Here is a 17282-nt window from a genome sequence, read left to right as displayed (position 1 = left end):
AACTGATTTGATATTCTAAAGTAAAACTTGTATTCAGTTTTTGAAAAATAAAAATGAAAAAAAGCAATACATAATTCTCCTTTGAATCCTTTTATGCTAAACACTTATATTATTTAATCAACTTAACTTTTTTTCCAATTTTTATTAAGTATTTACTTCATTTACATTTTAAATGCTATCCCCAAAGTTCCCTATACCCTCCTCCCCCGCTCCCCTACCCACCCACTCCCCCTTCTTGGCCCTGGTGTTATATAAAGTTTGCAAAACCAAGGGGCCTCTCTTTCCTAATGATGGCTGACTAGACCATCTTCTGCTACATATGCAGCTAGAGACACGAGCTCTGGGGGTTCTGGTTAGTTCATATTGTTCCACCTATAGGGTTGCAGACCACTTCAGCTCCTTGGGTACTTTCTCTAGCTCCTCTATTGGGGGCCCTATGTTCCATCCAATAGCTGACTGTGAGCATCCACTTCTGTGTTTGCCAGGCACTGGCATAGCCTCACAAGAGACAGCTATATCAGGGTCCTTTCAGCAAAATCTTGCTGGTGTATGCAATAGTGTCTGCGTTTGGTGGCTGATTATGGGATGGACCCCTGGGTGGGGCAGTTTTTGGATGGTCCATACTTTCATCTCAGCTCCAAACTTTATCTCTGTAACCCCTTCCATGGGAGTTTTGTTCCCAATACTAAGAAGGGGCAAAGTGTCCACATTTTGGTCTTCCTCCTTCTTGAGTTTCATGTGTTTTACAAATTGTATCTTGGGTATTCTAGGTTTCAGGGCTAATATCCATATCCACTTATCAGTGAGTGCATATTATGTGAGTTCTTTTGTGATTGGGTTACCTCACTCAGGATGATACCCTCCAGATACATCCATTTGCCCAGGAATTTCATAAATTAATTGCTTTTAATAGCTGAGTAGTATTCCATTGTGTAAATGTACCACATTTTCTGTATCCATTCCTCTGTTGAGGGACATCTGGGTTCTTTCCAGCTTCTGGCTATTATAAATAAGGCTGCTATCAACATAGTGGAGCATGTGTTCTTATTACCAGTTGAAACATCTTCTGAATATATGCCCAGGAGAGGTATTGCTGGATCCTCCAGTATTACTATCTTCAATTTTCTGAGGAACCACTGGACTGATTTCCAGAGTGGTTTTACAAGCTTGCAGTCCCACAAACAATGGAGGAGTATTCCTTTCTCCACATCCTCACCAGCATCTGCTGTCACCTGAATTTTTGATCTTAGCCATTCTGAGTAGTGTGAGGTGGAATCTCAAGGTTGTTTTGATTTGCATTTCCCTGATGATTAAGGATATTGAACATTTTTTTTGAGGGGTTTCTCAGCCATTCGATATTTCTCAGTTGAGAATTCTTTGTTTAGCTCTGTACCCCATTTTTTAATGGTGTTATTTGGTTTTCTGGAGTCCTTCTTCTTGGGTTCTTTTTATATAATGAATATTAGTCCCCTTGTAATTTAGGGTTGGTAAAGATCCTTTCCCAATCTGTTGGTGGCCTTTTTGTGTTATTGACAGTGTCTTTTGCCTTACAGAAGCTTTGCAATTTTATGAGGTCCCATTTGTCAATTCTCAATCTTACAGCACAAGCCTTTACAGTTCTATTCAGGAATTTTTCCCCTGTGCCCGTATCTTCGAGGCTTGTCCCCACTTTCTCCTCTATAAGTTTCAGCGTCTCTGGATTTATGTGGAGTTCCTTAATGCACTTAGACTTGACCTTAGTACAAGGAGATAAGGATGGATCAATTCTCATTCTTCTACATGATAACCACCAGTTGTGCCAGCACCATTTGTTGAAAATGCTGTCTTTTTTCCACTGGAGGGTTTTAGCTCGCTTGTCAAAGATCAAGTGACCATAGGTGTGTGGGTTCATTTCTGGGTCTTCAGTTCAAGTCCATTGGTCTACCTGTCTGTCACTATACCAGTGCCATGCAGTTTTTATCACAATTGCTCTGTAGTACAGTTTTAGTCAGGCATAGTCATTCCTGCAGAGATTCTTTTATCATTGAGAAAAGTTTTTGCTATCCTAGGTTTTTTGTTATTCCAGATGAATTTGCAAATTGCCCTATTCTAACTCGTTGAAAAATTGAGTTGGAATTTTTTATAGGGATTGCATTGAATCTGTAGATTGCTTTCGGCAAGATAGCCATTTTCACAAAGTTCATCCTGCCAATCCATGAGCATGGGAGATCTTTTCATCTTCTGAGATCTTCTTTGATTTCTTTCTTCAGAGACTTTATGTTCTTATCGTAAGGAACTTTCACTTCCTTAGAGTCACACCAAGATATTTTATATTTTTTGTGACTATTGTGAAGGGTGTTGTTTCACTAATTTTTTCCTCATCCTGTTTATCCTTTGTGTAGAGAGAGTCCATTGATTTGTTGGAGTTAATTTTATATCCAGCTACTGCACTGAACCTGTTTATCAGGTTTAGGAGTTTTCTGGTAGAAATTTTAGGGTCACTTATTTATACTATCATATCATCTGCAAATAATGATGTTTTGACTTCTTCCTTTCCAATTTGGATCCCCTTGACCTCCTTTTATTGTCTAATTGCTCTGGCTAGGACTTCAAGTTCTATATTGAATAGGTAGGGAGAAAGTGGGCAGCCTTGTCTAGTCCCTGATTTTAGTGGGATTGCCTCCAGCTTCTCTTCCTTTACTTTGATGTTGGCCACTGGTTTTCTGTAGATTCCTTTTATTATATTTAGGTATGGGCCTTGAATTCCTGATCTTTCCAAGACTTTTATCATGAATGGGTGTTGGATTTTCTCAAATGCTTTCTTAGCATCTAACAAGATGATCATGTGGTTTTTGTCTTTGAGTTTGTTTATATAGTGGATTACATTGATGGATTTCCATATATAAAACCAAGTTCCTCTGAGACACTCAAATACTAGTGTGACCCAGCTCCTGTTATCCTGGAATCCTGTTGTCCTAAGATCATGTGCGTGTTACAGTGCGTGGAAGTGGTGTCTCCTTTGAGGACTGTGGAGTTGTCTGGTCTGTTTGAAACCAAGGTATACCTGAACTGAATAAAAGGAACCTGAGTCTCTGGTCAGGAAAGGCTCTGGTGTCCTTGTTCCTGCTGTCACACACCTGTCACTATTGGATTGGAGCAACTGTTGTGTTCCACTCACCAGTGATCCTAAGATTGCTTGGGCAGTCTGCTAGGGACCATGGGGGTGTCTGCCAAATCTGCGCCCTAGGTGACCTGGTGCTGGCTCAGACCGGAAGGGATTTGTGCCCCTGGTCAGGCTGGTTCTCTGCTGCCCTAGTGCTGTCTCATGTCCTGTGCATGGTTGGATTGGAGCAGAAGTTGTGTTCAACTCACCAGTAATCCTAAGATCGCTTGCGCAGTCCACTAGGGACCGTGGGGGTGTCCTCTGAATCTGTGCCCTAGGTGACCAGGTGCTGGTGCAGACTGAATGGGGCTTGTGCCCTAGTGCTGTCTCAGGTCCTGTGCACAATTGAATCGGAGCAGACGTTGTGTTCCACTCACCAGTCTCAACTTAACTTTTAAGGATTTGATATTTTTTATTTTAAAATATCTATAAAATAGTTTAAAAGTTGATAGATAGTGAATAAAGAATGAAGAATGAAGGTAGAGTCTTTTATATAGATACAGGCCTTTTATATGTACAGGTTTGTCAGGTTCAGGATATATAATCAGGAAACAATAATTGATAGCTTGTTTTAATTTTTTCTGTTGTATGGGGTAATTTAAATTTACAGATTATCTCAGCACTATAACTTGTAATATATAAACTCATATTGTTAGTGAATTTATTGGTTAGTCTAAACCATCCAGATCTTTTGAATTTTATGGAAAAATAAATGCACTTGGCCTACTTGTGTATGACTCCAATTTTAAACACGGAAAAATGTGTGTGTGTGTGTGTGTGTGTGTACATGTGTGTGTTTATGTGAACATGTGTCTGTGCATATGTGTGTGCATACCTGCATGAATGCTTATATTCATGTTTGTGTGTTTATAGCATTCCTTAGAATTTTATAACATACTAGATGTTTATACAAATAGAATGTATAAGTACAATTTCATGTTGTAACTGTAACAAATTAATGGACTTCATGACTACCAAAATTTAGAATCTGAATTGAAATAAACTATTCTGATATTCATCTTAGAAACAAAGTCACACAGAAAGCTGCTACTCCTTCACTGGAAGAGATAGATGAATATAGAGAATAATAATTTAATCATGCAGAATCCTATGAAGAGAAGTCTTCTGTGAACTGAAGACGAGTTAGAGAATCATAATCTGTTCCTCTGTGGACATACCTGATAAATAGGACCTCCAGCAGTGATGGCACATAGAGAAACGAGAACTCCATATGGGAAGGCACACACATTGTTGCAAATTTCCTCTGTAGACATTCAAGAAAGGTTTCATAGGAAATACTAGAAAAGAATTCCTTCAAGCATTGCCTAGCATGCAACGAAATGGGCATTCTGAAATATGACATGTGATTCAGATCTTTGCTGTAAACTTTCCTGCGGGTGAAACTTACCTGCTATTATTATGGCCCACCTGACCTTGGAAAAGGCGAAACCCACTCCAATCCTCTATACCTAGCTTATATCACCCAAAGCTAAAAAGTGCCGAGTCACTTGTGGCATTCACAATACAGAGGCAGACTTGCTAACAATCACTGGAAGACAGCATGTTTTTCCCTCGCATACCTTTTCACAAAGTTGCCACAGGGCCTGTGTTGGTTTTGAAGTACAGAAAATGAATAAATCACAAAGCATAACAGAAGTCAGAAAAGAAATTATGAAAAAATTAACAGAAGTAACTGATGGAAAAAAATCTTGGTAGGTGCTGAGATTTTAAGAGCATTTACAATCATGCTACACACACTTTTTTTTAATAAAAAGTATATATATATATATATATATATATATATATATATATATATATATCCCACTTTAACATTTTTGTTATCGAGTCTTCATTAGTAACTGAATCCATGCAAAGGAAAACTACTGATGAGTGGAACCATTGTGTATTAGTAATGGTTGACAAGCTCTAAGAAAAGATGAAAAAAATTTGTATCATAGAGTGAATATGGAAAATCAGAATAAACTTTATGCTCTGGGTTTTGAGTGTGTAACATTCTGGAAAAGGAGAAACTAAGAACAGAGTAGAAATATTATATACTGCCCAAAGGTAGAGAACAGAAAGGCAAATAAATCCTCACTAGATTTCAGGATAGTGAAACAATTGTGTGTGCAGCTAGAATGACAAGTGCTTGCCACTGTAGATTTATTCAATCTCATAGAATGTCCAGTTCCAAGAGTAAACCCTAAGGGCAACTATGAACATTGAGTGAGAGTGGTGTGGTAAAGTAGCTTTATTAACTGTAATGAGCGTCTATCTGCGGTTGGCATGTTGATAATTGGGAAGGCTTTAGGGAAGGCAAGATATACATGGGAAATTGGTATGCCCTTTATCTAATTTTGTAAAAATCTAAATCTTTCCTAAAGTGAAATGGGAAAAAGTATGCAATTCAAAATATAGAATTCATGTGGGAAAAATGAATACAAATGAATTAAATAAATATAATTGAAGAAATATCATCATTTCTACTAGAATCTTCCTTTCTTATCTCTGTGCACGTTGGCCTAATCATGGCCAAAACCTTGCTCATTTTATTGGGATTTTTTAAATAAAATGGAAGTTTACTATATTTTATAAGGCCAGGATACTTAGGATCTATCACTTTTTTTGACTTCCTAGTATATAGGAAAATAGAACTTAGTTGTGACTTTTCTAATTTTGGAAAATATGTAAGTATTTCATTCCAATAATCATGTAATTAAATCATATGGCAAATTATGCCAAATAACAAATTGGCAAGTCCTCCACAAAAACAATATTAGTACAAACATGAACAGCCAAGGATATGTGTATAAACTATAAATGTACAACATTGTTCTTGGAAGCAAAAGACAAGGATAAAATTAGGATTAAAACAGATAATGGGAGCAGCAATAAATTTGAGTCAAATGGGCTATATCTGACTTTGAGATAGCAAGCTTACCAGGTTAGGGGAATTACAGTGCTCTGTGAAAACACAAGCTCACCTCTGGGTAAGCTCTCTATGCTTTCTAGTCACACACAGCACCCATAGTTCTTCTAATGGGTTTGTTCAAGCTACAAGTTATTTTTTGTAAGAAACCTCTTACCTTAATGAGTAGTTACACTGTTACACACTTTGTCCTATTTGATGACTTTAATAGACTGAATCGTGAGAAAGACAGTCTTAGTTACTTTTTTTCCTACTGTGACAAAGCACTGTAACCAAGAAATTTACAAATTAAGCATTTAATTCAGAGGGTGCAGAGCATAGTAGCATTCCTGCAGCAGATAGGCAAACATGGTGCTCGAGTAGTAGTATCTGAGAGCTTACATTTGATTCACATGTAGGAGACAAGAAAGGAGAGAGAGAGAAAGAAAGAGATAGAGACAGACAGACAGACAGACAGACAGATAGAGATTGACAGACAGAGATTGACAGACAGACAGAGAGACAGAGACAGACAGAGAGAGCCCTACTTGAGAATGACATGGACTTTTGGAATCTCTAAGCCAACTCCAGTGGCAAGGCCATATCTCCTAATATTTACCGAACAGTTCCAGCATCTGAGGATCAAGCATGCAAATATATGGCTATAAGGGCTACTTTCATTCAAACAACTTTACACCACTTCAGGAGAGACAGTACAGCAAAATTAACTCAAGATCCTATAGCTGCCCTTTGCTATTATGGCTGGAAGCAGTTACCACCCACGTGAAATGAAGGGTGGTTACCTAACTCTCCTCTTTTGCTCTTCTCACTACTGAAACATTGATGATTGCCTCATATTTCACATGGTAAAAGCCAATACTGATAGAATTGAGATCATAGAAAATGGAGGAGGAGGCACTACCCTTCATGTGAGTATCCTATAATCTTATAGATACAATGAGTGAAAAGTTCTAATAACCTGTCAGATGGTATCAATATAAAGTTAATCTCTGATAAATTATCACTGACCATCATGATGCACTTTGCTATTTCTAGTACAAAGCCATTACTGACTTTAAAACCAGCTTCACTGTCATTGTCTTCTGTGGATGCAGTCTCTTGAGGAACAGATGGAAAATGATAAGGGGTTTGCATCAAAGGCAGAACTTAGAAAAGCTGTGTGTTTGAGAGTTAAATATTGACAGACATCAAATGAAAAGGAGCAAAACAATACCAAAAAAGAAAGAAGTGAGAAAAAATTATTTAAATGAGTTCATGAAAAGATTTTTTTTATGGAAACAAAGGTGAGACTAAATTTGCTGAAAAATGCCTTTGTCAATGTTTACACAAGCAATATCAAGACAGAAGAATGTCAAAATTACATGGACATGTGCAAATAGTCTAGGACAACCTCCTTGCAACTCACTCCTTCATCATACCCTCCTGAACACTTCATTAGTTGCCTGATGTACTTAGGTAGGAAAGCATCTTATCTTGGTAAGATAAACGTATTTGTAGATTTACTTTCAGTTTATACTGAGTAAAATTCTGAGACTTGGAAACATGATCAGCCCTTTCTAGAAAATTGTTGTGACTAAGAATGATATTAAATAGAACAAATATTAAATGTGGGTTCCAAGATCATCTTGTTAAAAGTTGACTGGACGAGCCTGTTAAATAAGAGTCCAATACGAATGTTTTAGCCAACAACCTTATCTTGAAAATATATATTCAAACGGTCAACCAGTTACTTTCTGGCAATTTTGCTTCATCTAGTCAGGGAGCAGTGCACATATTTTTTATTTATTCCCATTGTCTTTCTTTTTTGATATGTAGTTCCTGGGTGACTTTGAATTACTGTCTGCCTGCCATAGCTTCTGGTATTGGGATTGCACATGTTCATTCCATCTCTTAACCTAATGAATGTCTTTACTATGACCTTACATAAACTAGTCTGAAATAATTCTATGACATTTTATGGATTTTAAACACCCATACCACTCTTTCACCAGTCATGCCAGCTCTCAAAATAAAATAAACAATAGTTCCTAAATTATTGTATTTGGGAAATGGCTAAGTTGGTGTTTTCAGTTAATGTAGTAATTACAATAAGCAAAATTTGACTATGTTGACTATGCTTTTTGTAGTTGTTTATTTCTATCTTTTTGACAGGATGGGTGGGAGACAATAGAAGCCAAAAATATCTGAACAATGATTCTTGACACTCATGAATGATTTGATAGTGCTTCTTTAATTTTTCTTCTGTAAAGGATATCATTTGATCTTACGTATAATAATATGGCTATACTATACAAATAATGATGAGAAGAAAAATACTGATAGTAAATGCATGAAAAATAAAATATAGTACATGCAAATACTTGAGTAACTTCATGATCAGAAATATTAGCATGACCATTTTTTCCCAAAGTAATTATACAGCATTATTTTACAGGTTAATCTTGCCAACTTGTCATGAACTAAAGTCATCTAGGAAAATCAAACCCTAAGTGAAGCTAACAGATTGGCTTTTGGGCATATCTCTAAGACATTTTCTCATTTTGTAATGTAGGAAACTCCATCCCATTCCATGAAGTAGCATCGCTGATCATCTGGCCCTGAATACTATGAGAGAGTTATTTGAGCAAGCCATGGAAAGCAAGCCAGCAAGTAGCATTCATGTCCAGTCTGCATCACTTCCTCATTCAAGTTTCCTACCCTTGTTCACTTTGATGATGGAATTCCTATCATAAGGATGATTCCTAACAAGGATATGATAAAATTATAAGCCAAAAAACCTGTTTCACCATCAAGTTAGTTTTAATCATTGTTTTATTGCAGCACCAGAAAGAAAACTAGATCATCAATATGTTTTGAAAGTTTATTTTTAACACATTTTAATTTAATTTCCTTTTGTTGACATACTTTGCACATGGTATCACCACTCCAACTCCCTGATATTAACCATGGTTATTTCAATGAAAATCAGAATGTAAATATGAATAAAAGTAAAAACTGCCATTTTGAATCATCAATGATTTTCACATATTTTTGAAGATAATTGTACTTTGTCTAATTACCCTTTTGTTCTAGAAATACTGCATGGTATTTCTTTCATCAAATTAATTATGAGAGTTGTAGGTCTGACTTAAAGTAAATGCCTATTAATATGTGTAGCAATGCATACATAAATTCTATATGATGTTATTTATCTCAACACTTATTAATACATAATCTATTGTCTTATTACACATATTTCCTATAAGCATACTTTCCCTGAAATCTATAATTCATATTGTTTAAGTATTGAATATGATAAAATTATATAGTCAGTATTATTAATAAAACAGTTTTTCTACAAGATTTTATTTAACAATATGTGTCCGTATTATAAAGACATTATCTCTGTATTCCTTATCTGACCTTGGATGTGAAAACAAACTGAAAAGAAATTCCTGTCATGTTTAGTTTCACAGTCATATGAAAATGTAATGAACTGTCAGCACAAACAGTTGTTCACTAAGAATATCAAATTCCTGTAAAGTATTTGAATTGCAACAGCCAATTATTGGATACAGATTTTTATCCTATTTGATTTTTCCCTCAAGTGATTTAATAAAACCATCTGAAATAGTCATACTTTATGAGCCTTGACTACATTTTTTTAACTTTAAAAATTCTGATTCAATTTACATTTGGTTTGTAAAATGTGCAAAAAGCAAGAAAACTCCAATAATAGGGATATTTTAAGGAGTCTATTTTGTACAGTAGTATTTCTTACTTTATCAGTCATAAAAATTGGGGTTACATAATAGGCCACAATTCATATAAGACAAAAATCAGTCTAAAGAATATTTGCAGACAAAGATATAAGCTGAAGTTGGTGAGATGGCTCAATATGTAAAGGTTCTTGCCCCCACGATGATGATACATATACATATACATATACATATACATATACATATACATATACATATACATATACATATACATATACATACACATACACATACACATACACATACACATACACATATACATGCATATATATGTATATGTATATATAAATACATGACATTATGTATACATGTATGTACATTTGTTTAAGTCAGTAGTGTCTATGATATGTGTGTATGGGTATACACAAGTGCAACAGTGTGAGTGTGACTTTCAGAAACAATTGCTGAAAGTGATTGTTTTCACTGTGAGTTTCAGGGATGAAATCCTTGTCACCTGACTTATGCCACAAGCACTCTCATCCAGTGAGATATCTTGTTCCACCAAGAAGGTATAGTTTCCTTTTTGTTTGTTTTGTTTTGTTTTGTTTTGTTTTTGAGACAGGGTTTCTCTGTAGAGTCCTGGCTGTCCTGGAACTCACTCTGTAGACCAGGCTGGCCTCGAACTCAGAAATCTGCCAGCCTCTGCCTCCCGAGTGCTGGGATTAAAGGTGTGTACTACCACCACCCAGCACAAGGTATAATTTGTATGATAACTTTGATAACATATTTATTTCATAATCTCTTGTGATTATTATTTTAATAACTGTCTATCTAGTTTTGGTCAATGCTGCCCCTCCTCACAGTCATATACTACATAATGTTTTGATGAATGTCAACCTCTAGGTCTAAAGTGGTAATATTAACATTGAGGGCTAGAGGACCTTGCTCTTGTTCTGTCCAGCATTCCTTTGGGTTAATGACTGACCCATTTGGATTATCTGTAATGTTGTCCTTTATTCCCATCCTGAAAACAGTAAAACTCAAGTTATTTTATGCCATGTTTATGTCTTTATATTCACGGATACATAATCATTTATGTTCTAACAAGATAGGATGGAATAATGATAGCTTAATCAGCTTTTCCCAGTTTTTTTTTTCTCTTTATATATCCACTTCATTCTAGAATGACTTTCTTCAACACAAGGCCCCACTTTAGCATCCCAGGAAGGTTTAGGTGGACAATCACAGAACGAATTATTTTTCTTGTTTGGATGTCATCCTGAGAGTGGCATGGAAAAACATTAGTTTATCTTTTCACAGAAGAATTCATGAACTTAATATGTGTCAAATTGCATGTAAAACACAGTAATTTACACCACTTTGGACCTAAAGTTAAAGAAGTGTTTTGTTCTGAAGAAATGTGAACAAACCAGAATCAGGTCAGTAATACTCACTACAGAAGTAGAAGATGAACTTCAGTATAATGTATTTAATCCAAAAGCTTAGGTTCTTCCTAATTAGGTTGCAACTTTGTAAAGTTGGTGGGATTATAAAGAAGCAGGTATATTCACATCAAGTCAAAATGAAGAGAAACATAGTGGGAAGATGGTGTTTGACATTAAGAAGAAGATTTAGGATGATTATGTCAAACTTATTTATTTTATATGAAATTACAGAAATTTCATGGAGTGAGGAGTGCTTAACCCTGCTCAGGAGATATATGAGGTACCTGAGAAAAAAATCATTAATTATGGATATGTTTAAACTATTATCAGCTAATTTCATTTTTCTGCTTTTAGTTTCATGTGTATGATGAAAATGTTTTATTTAAATGTGATTCAAAACCAGTTCAATTCAATCCTTAGAATTTCCCATCACCCCATTAAACAGAAATACATATTTCATAACTTTCAGATATTTCTTTTCAAACACATGTATTAGGAATGTTTTATTTTGACCTTAAAATATAAATGAGAAAATATCTCTCCTTTCAAAAGGGAGTAAGGATTTAACTTTAGGCATTATTGTATTATTTTTAAGTAAAGATTCTGTTTTGCTCTAATAGGTATTAGTTGATTATTTGTCATGATATTCAGTACAATTAAATTTATGTTGGGACATATAACAGGTAAATGCGAAAATGGCTAAATGAAAATCATTCCATTTTTTTTGGAGTAAATGTATCTAAATATTGTAATTATGATCATCTGAAATAAAGTTGTGTGAAACATACACAAGATGTGTCTGACAACCCATTCTGATACAAAATGAACCTTTGATACATTAAAAAGATAACTAGGAATGTCATGTAATTTTATTCATGCATTTTGTTTTTTTATGGGGAGTTGTCTCCCCTTATTTCCATTATCTTACGTGTTTGTCACAGCATGCAATCTGAATGGAAAATTATGAAATTATTGTATACTCAGTGTGAGTCCTTTGAAAACATTGTGAAAATGGGAATAATTCACTCCTTTAAATACCACTACAGGATGGTTCTATTTTAACTGCATAATTAGGTGGCACAGTTCATTTTGCCTGCTCCTGTTGATTCTAAGGCAAGCCACTAATGTGTTTATTTAATATGCTCATGGCTTGTTTTGATTTCATTTCTTTCCACTGACATCTTCAAGGTCAAATTCATGACTTGATTATTTCTTGTGGATTTACTCAGTGAATGATCTCATTTATATTTACTAAACCATTTTAATTTGTTTTCTTCTCTATTTTTAATTCACAACTGTTCAGATTAGAGCAATATAAGAAAAACAAAAACAATACTAAGTTATTGTTTGTCATCTAATGTAGTTGTGTTGTGAAAGTAACTGCCAAATCTTACAAGTGATTTGTAGAAGTAAATTCAGAAGTCTTATTATTTAAAACATTTTAGTAAAAACAATTATGTGATGTGCAGCAAAAATATTTTAACCTGTGGATAACTGTGGTATATAATTACTACATGTGTACCAAATACTATCACAATCTAAATACAAAAAAAAAATTTGATTGTTTTCAGATGTCATTATAAGTCTACTCTTGACTTTACCATTAGTAGCTCTGATGGCGCCATTGAAGTCTACCACAGTTGTTACCCACAGTGAAATACATACCCTCAAATCCCTCTCTGTCTTCTTCACCCCAAACCTATGTATATATCACATTTTATATATGACTTTTTTGTGTTAATACCTTGCCTACATGCTAAGAAGGCACTTGTCCTTACAGATTGTCTGAGTACAAAGTGAAGGTGGCGGTAGCATCAAAGCCACTTGAAGGGGGTGGGGAAACAAGCAATGTAGTAGCCTTCCAGTCCCAACTGATAAAGATTATGGACAGTTCCCCATCTAAATACATCTATTTGCATGACCATGAGTAAAACATATGAAGGAACTAGTGCTGAGCACAGAGAGAACCAGAAATTCCAGAGAAACATAGAAAGATCACTTTGATAAAGGCAGCAAGTTTTGTTTTAATTTGTTAGAAATTGATATTTAACAAATTTAAAATTGCCATCAAAACCAAAGGACTACCATAGAAAATGGTCCTTTAAGATCAGGAAGAGTAGAATGGAGAAAAGTTTCTAAAAATGGACAATTAATGAATGCTAGGAAGGAGCAATGAATTTACCAGAGACCAGACAAAAGGAAGGTTGGATATTGTATTGGCAAAAACTCCTCTGGGATAACACAAGTAAGTGCATTGTATAAACATGTAGACTTGAGCTCTCGGACCACTGGACAGATTATCAAAGTGCCCAGTAGTTAATTTTAGCTGCTTCTAATTAAATATAGGAGAAAGGAGATAAGTAGAAAATGAATAGACTGCTACAGATTAGAGAAGTATTTTATATTAAAATTAATGTCTGATAAAATAAAAATTAATTATGTTGTCACTGATTGGACAAGTCCATGGAAGACATTCCTGTATTTCAGAACAACTGAAAGTTATTTCTTTAGTTGGACCTTGGCAGGAGGGAAACATGACTTCCCACTTCTTATGATTTCTCATGTACTAGGATTTTCCCAGAAGCTCAAATCATGAAAAGGAAAGGTCAAAAGAGTAATTTTAAACCTGAAAAGAAATTACACAGCCAGTTGATCAGTGTGTGTTCACAGTTGGAAAATCATGGTGACAGTGGAAACTTTTGAAATGATAAGGTAAAAATTCTCATGTCCTTGTTCAACTTCCAAAATTTGATGGTCTTCATTTAACTTGGAAAAAAAATGAGCAGTTCTTTACAGATCAATCTACAAAATGCTTGCCCATCCATTATTTCTCGAACTTGTCAAAAACATCAACATCTTAGAACCTATTGCAAACCAAGAACTGGCAAGTAGGCTGGATGAGAAAAATCACTGTACTGCAGAGGATCAAAAACGGGAAGGTTTACCTCATTCAGGATAATATTTTCTAGTTCCATCCAATTACCTGAAAATGCAGAGTATGTATTCATTAATAAGAGTTTATTAGCCAAAACAGTACAGAACACCCAGGATACATTCCACAGAACTCAAATTTAACAAGCTGAAGGGCCCAAATGTGAATGCTTCAGTCTCACTTGGGAGGGATAAGAAAGCAATAACAAGGGGTGAGGGGAGGAATCACAGGGAAGGAGGGACCTGGGTGTGAGAGGAGAGTGGCAGGAGAAAAGGGGAGCATAATCAGGTATTAGAGGGTGGGAAACAGGAGAGAAGCCTTGAGGGCCAGCAGAATGAATGGAAATATGCTACCTTGAGGGTTGGGGGGAATACTCTAGAGACCTGGGAGGTGAAATACTCAAAGGGAGGGACCTTAAATGAAATGCCCTGCAGTGCGGAGAGGGAACATCAGAGCCCACCTCCAGTAGAAGACAGGACATCAAGTGTAGTGATAGGGTTGCCATCCACAATCAAAAACTATGACTTGGAATTGTTCCTGCCTAAAGAACTACAGGGACAAAAATGGAGAAGAGACTGAAAAAAAGGAGGTCCAGTGACCTGCTCATATTGGGTTCCAGCTCAAAGGGAGGCTCCAAGGCCCAACAATATTACTGATGCTGTGGTGTGCTTCCAGAGAGGAGACTAGCATGACTGTCCTCTGAGAGGCCCAACAAGCAAGTGACTGAGACAGATGCAGATACTTACACCCAACCAATGGACTAAAGTCAGAGACACTTATGCTGGAATTAGGGAAAGGGTGGAAGAAGTTGAGGAATGGGTAACCCCTTAGGAAGTCGAGCAGTCTCAACTAACCTGGACCCCCGAGATCTCACAGAAACTGAACACCAACCAGGCAGCATACACTAACTGTTTTGAGGTGTCTGACACATATAGAGCAGAGTACTGCCTGGTTTGGATTCAGTGAGAGATGACACACCTAACCCTGAAGAGACTTGAAGCCCCAGGGAGTGAAAAGACTTGGCAGGGCGTTGGGGAGAGACATCCTCTTGGAGGGGGGGGGGAGTGGAATGGGATGATGATCTGTAGGGGGATAATGACTGGGCTGATAAAAAAAAAAAAGGTTAAGGATAATTTAAAAAATTAGGAAAGTTTTAAAAAGTAGGCAAAATGGAAATATGAATACTGTTTAATTAATGAAATATCAATAATTTATTTAATTAAAGCAAATATACCTCCAATAAAATATAAGTGATATTAAAATCTTATGTACTGATAATGGAAAAGTAAAATGGTAAGTTTCTAGTAAAGCTTTTGACGATATTGGTCTTAGAGTGGAACCATTGTGTGTATGTGTTTGTATGTGTATGTGTGTCGGTGTGTGTCTGTGTGTGTGTGTGTTTATGTGTGTGTGTGTGTGTATGTGTGTGTAAGAGTATGCATGTGCATTTGCATGTGTGTGTGTGTGTGTTTGTGTGTGTGTGTGTTTGTGTATACCGGATATGAAATTCTTTCATGATTCTACCCAGTCTAAGCATGTCCTCTGACACTGAGCTGTATATCTGACCTCGAGCTCTGACTATTTTATTCATAAGGATTTATAAGGATTTGCACATGAGGAAATATACTGTATTTATATTTCCTTTCAATTGGGCTTTTTCCCATTATTTCCACAATTCGATGCTTCAAACATATCCCATCTTATTCTCTACTCTGCACATGTCTTTTTGAGTACCCTCTTGAATTATGACTTGAACTCTTTCCTGGACTATTTCTATTAAATACTCTAAAGAATGGATTGCCCAATAGAGGGGAACGCCAGGGCCAAGAAGTGGGAATGAGTAGCCAGGGGAGCAGGGAGGGGGTGGGGTATAGGGGACATTCGGGAAAGCATTTGAAATGTAAATGAAGAAAATATCTAATAAAATAATAATAATAAAAGAATGGATTGGTTTTTTAACTTGTTTTCAGATATTTACAGTATTGTTTTTTCTTTCTACAGGTCACAGCATTAGCTTTCTGTGTATTTGATTAATACTCTTTATCTCACACACACACACACACAAAATCAAAAGTATCTGTCATGACTGGAGGAAATTAAAGTTATTTATGTGAAATGTTTTTCACTTAGTATTATCTATATTTCTAAGATATTATTTTATGTGTTAAAATTTGAGTAAGCATTAAAATTTAGTTAACTAAATCGCAAGATATTTGACTTACTATTTAGCATTAATAGTTTTGTAAGTTCTATGTGGATTTATATTTACTTCTATACTGATTTTGGTTGCTGTATTTATTGTGCTTCTGTTAGCCTCCTATATAGACCTTGTAGTTCACCTCCTGATGATATCCCTCAGCCAAGTCCCCTCTTCCCATTTATGTTACTCTTAGGTGTCAATCATATGTTTCTGAATTTTAAAGTTGCCAGAAAATGTATTGGTTTATTATTATTATTATTATTATTATTATTATTACATTAGAACATACAATATTGTGTAATTGGGGGTAAATTAATATGTTCATTATAAAGAATTACACATAATATTTTTTCAAATACAAATTTAAGATATGTTAATATTTTGAAAAAATAAGATAAATTATCTCCCCTACCCACCCACTCCCACTTCTTGGCTCTAGTATTCCCTGGTGCTGGGTCATATAAAGTTTGCAAGACCAAGAAGCCTCTCTTCCCAATGATGGCCAATTAGGCCATCTTCTGCTACATATGCAGCTAGAGACATGAGCTCAGGGGATACTGATTAGTTCATATTGTTGTTCCACCTACAGGGTTGAAACCCCCTCCAGCTCCTTGGGTACTTTCTCTAGCTCTTCCCTTGGGGGCCCTGTGTTCCATCCAAGAGCTGACTGTGAGCATCCACTTCTGTGTTTGCCAGGGACTCTTACAAGAGGCCACTATATCAGGGTCCCTTCAGCAGAAACTTGTTGACATATACATTAGTATCTGGGTTTGGTGGCTAATGGATCCCCAGATGGGGTAGTCTCTGCATAGTCCATCCTTTCATCTTAGCTCTAAATTTTGTCTATGTACCTATATCCTTTCACGGGTATTTTGTTCCTTATTCTAAGGAGGAATGAGGTATCCACATGATGGTCTTCCTTCTTTGTTTTCTTGT

The sequence above is a fragment of the Mus pahari genome, chromosome 9 (assembly GCF_900095145.1).
Source record: "Mus pahari chromosome 9, PAHARI_EIJ_v1.1, whole genome shotgun sequence".
Lineage (NCBI taxonomy): Eukaryota > Metazoa > Chordata > Mammalia > Rodentia > Muridae > Mus > Mus pahari.
This window is presented reverse-complemented; position numbering follows the sequence as displayed.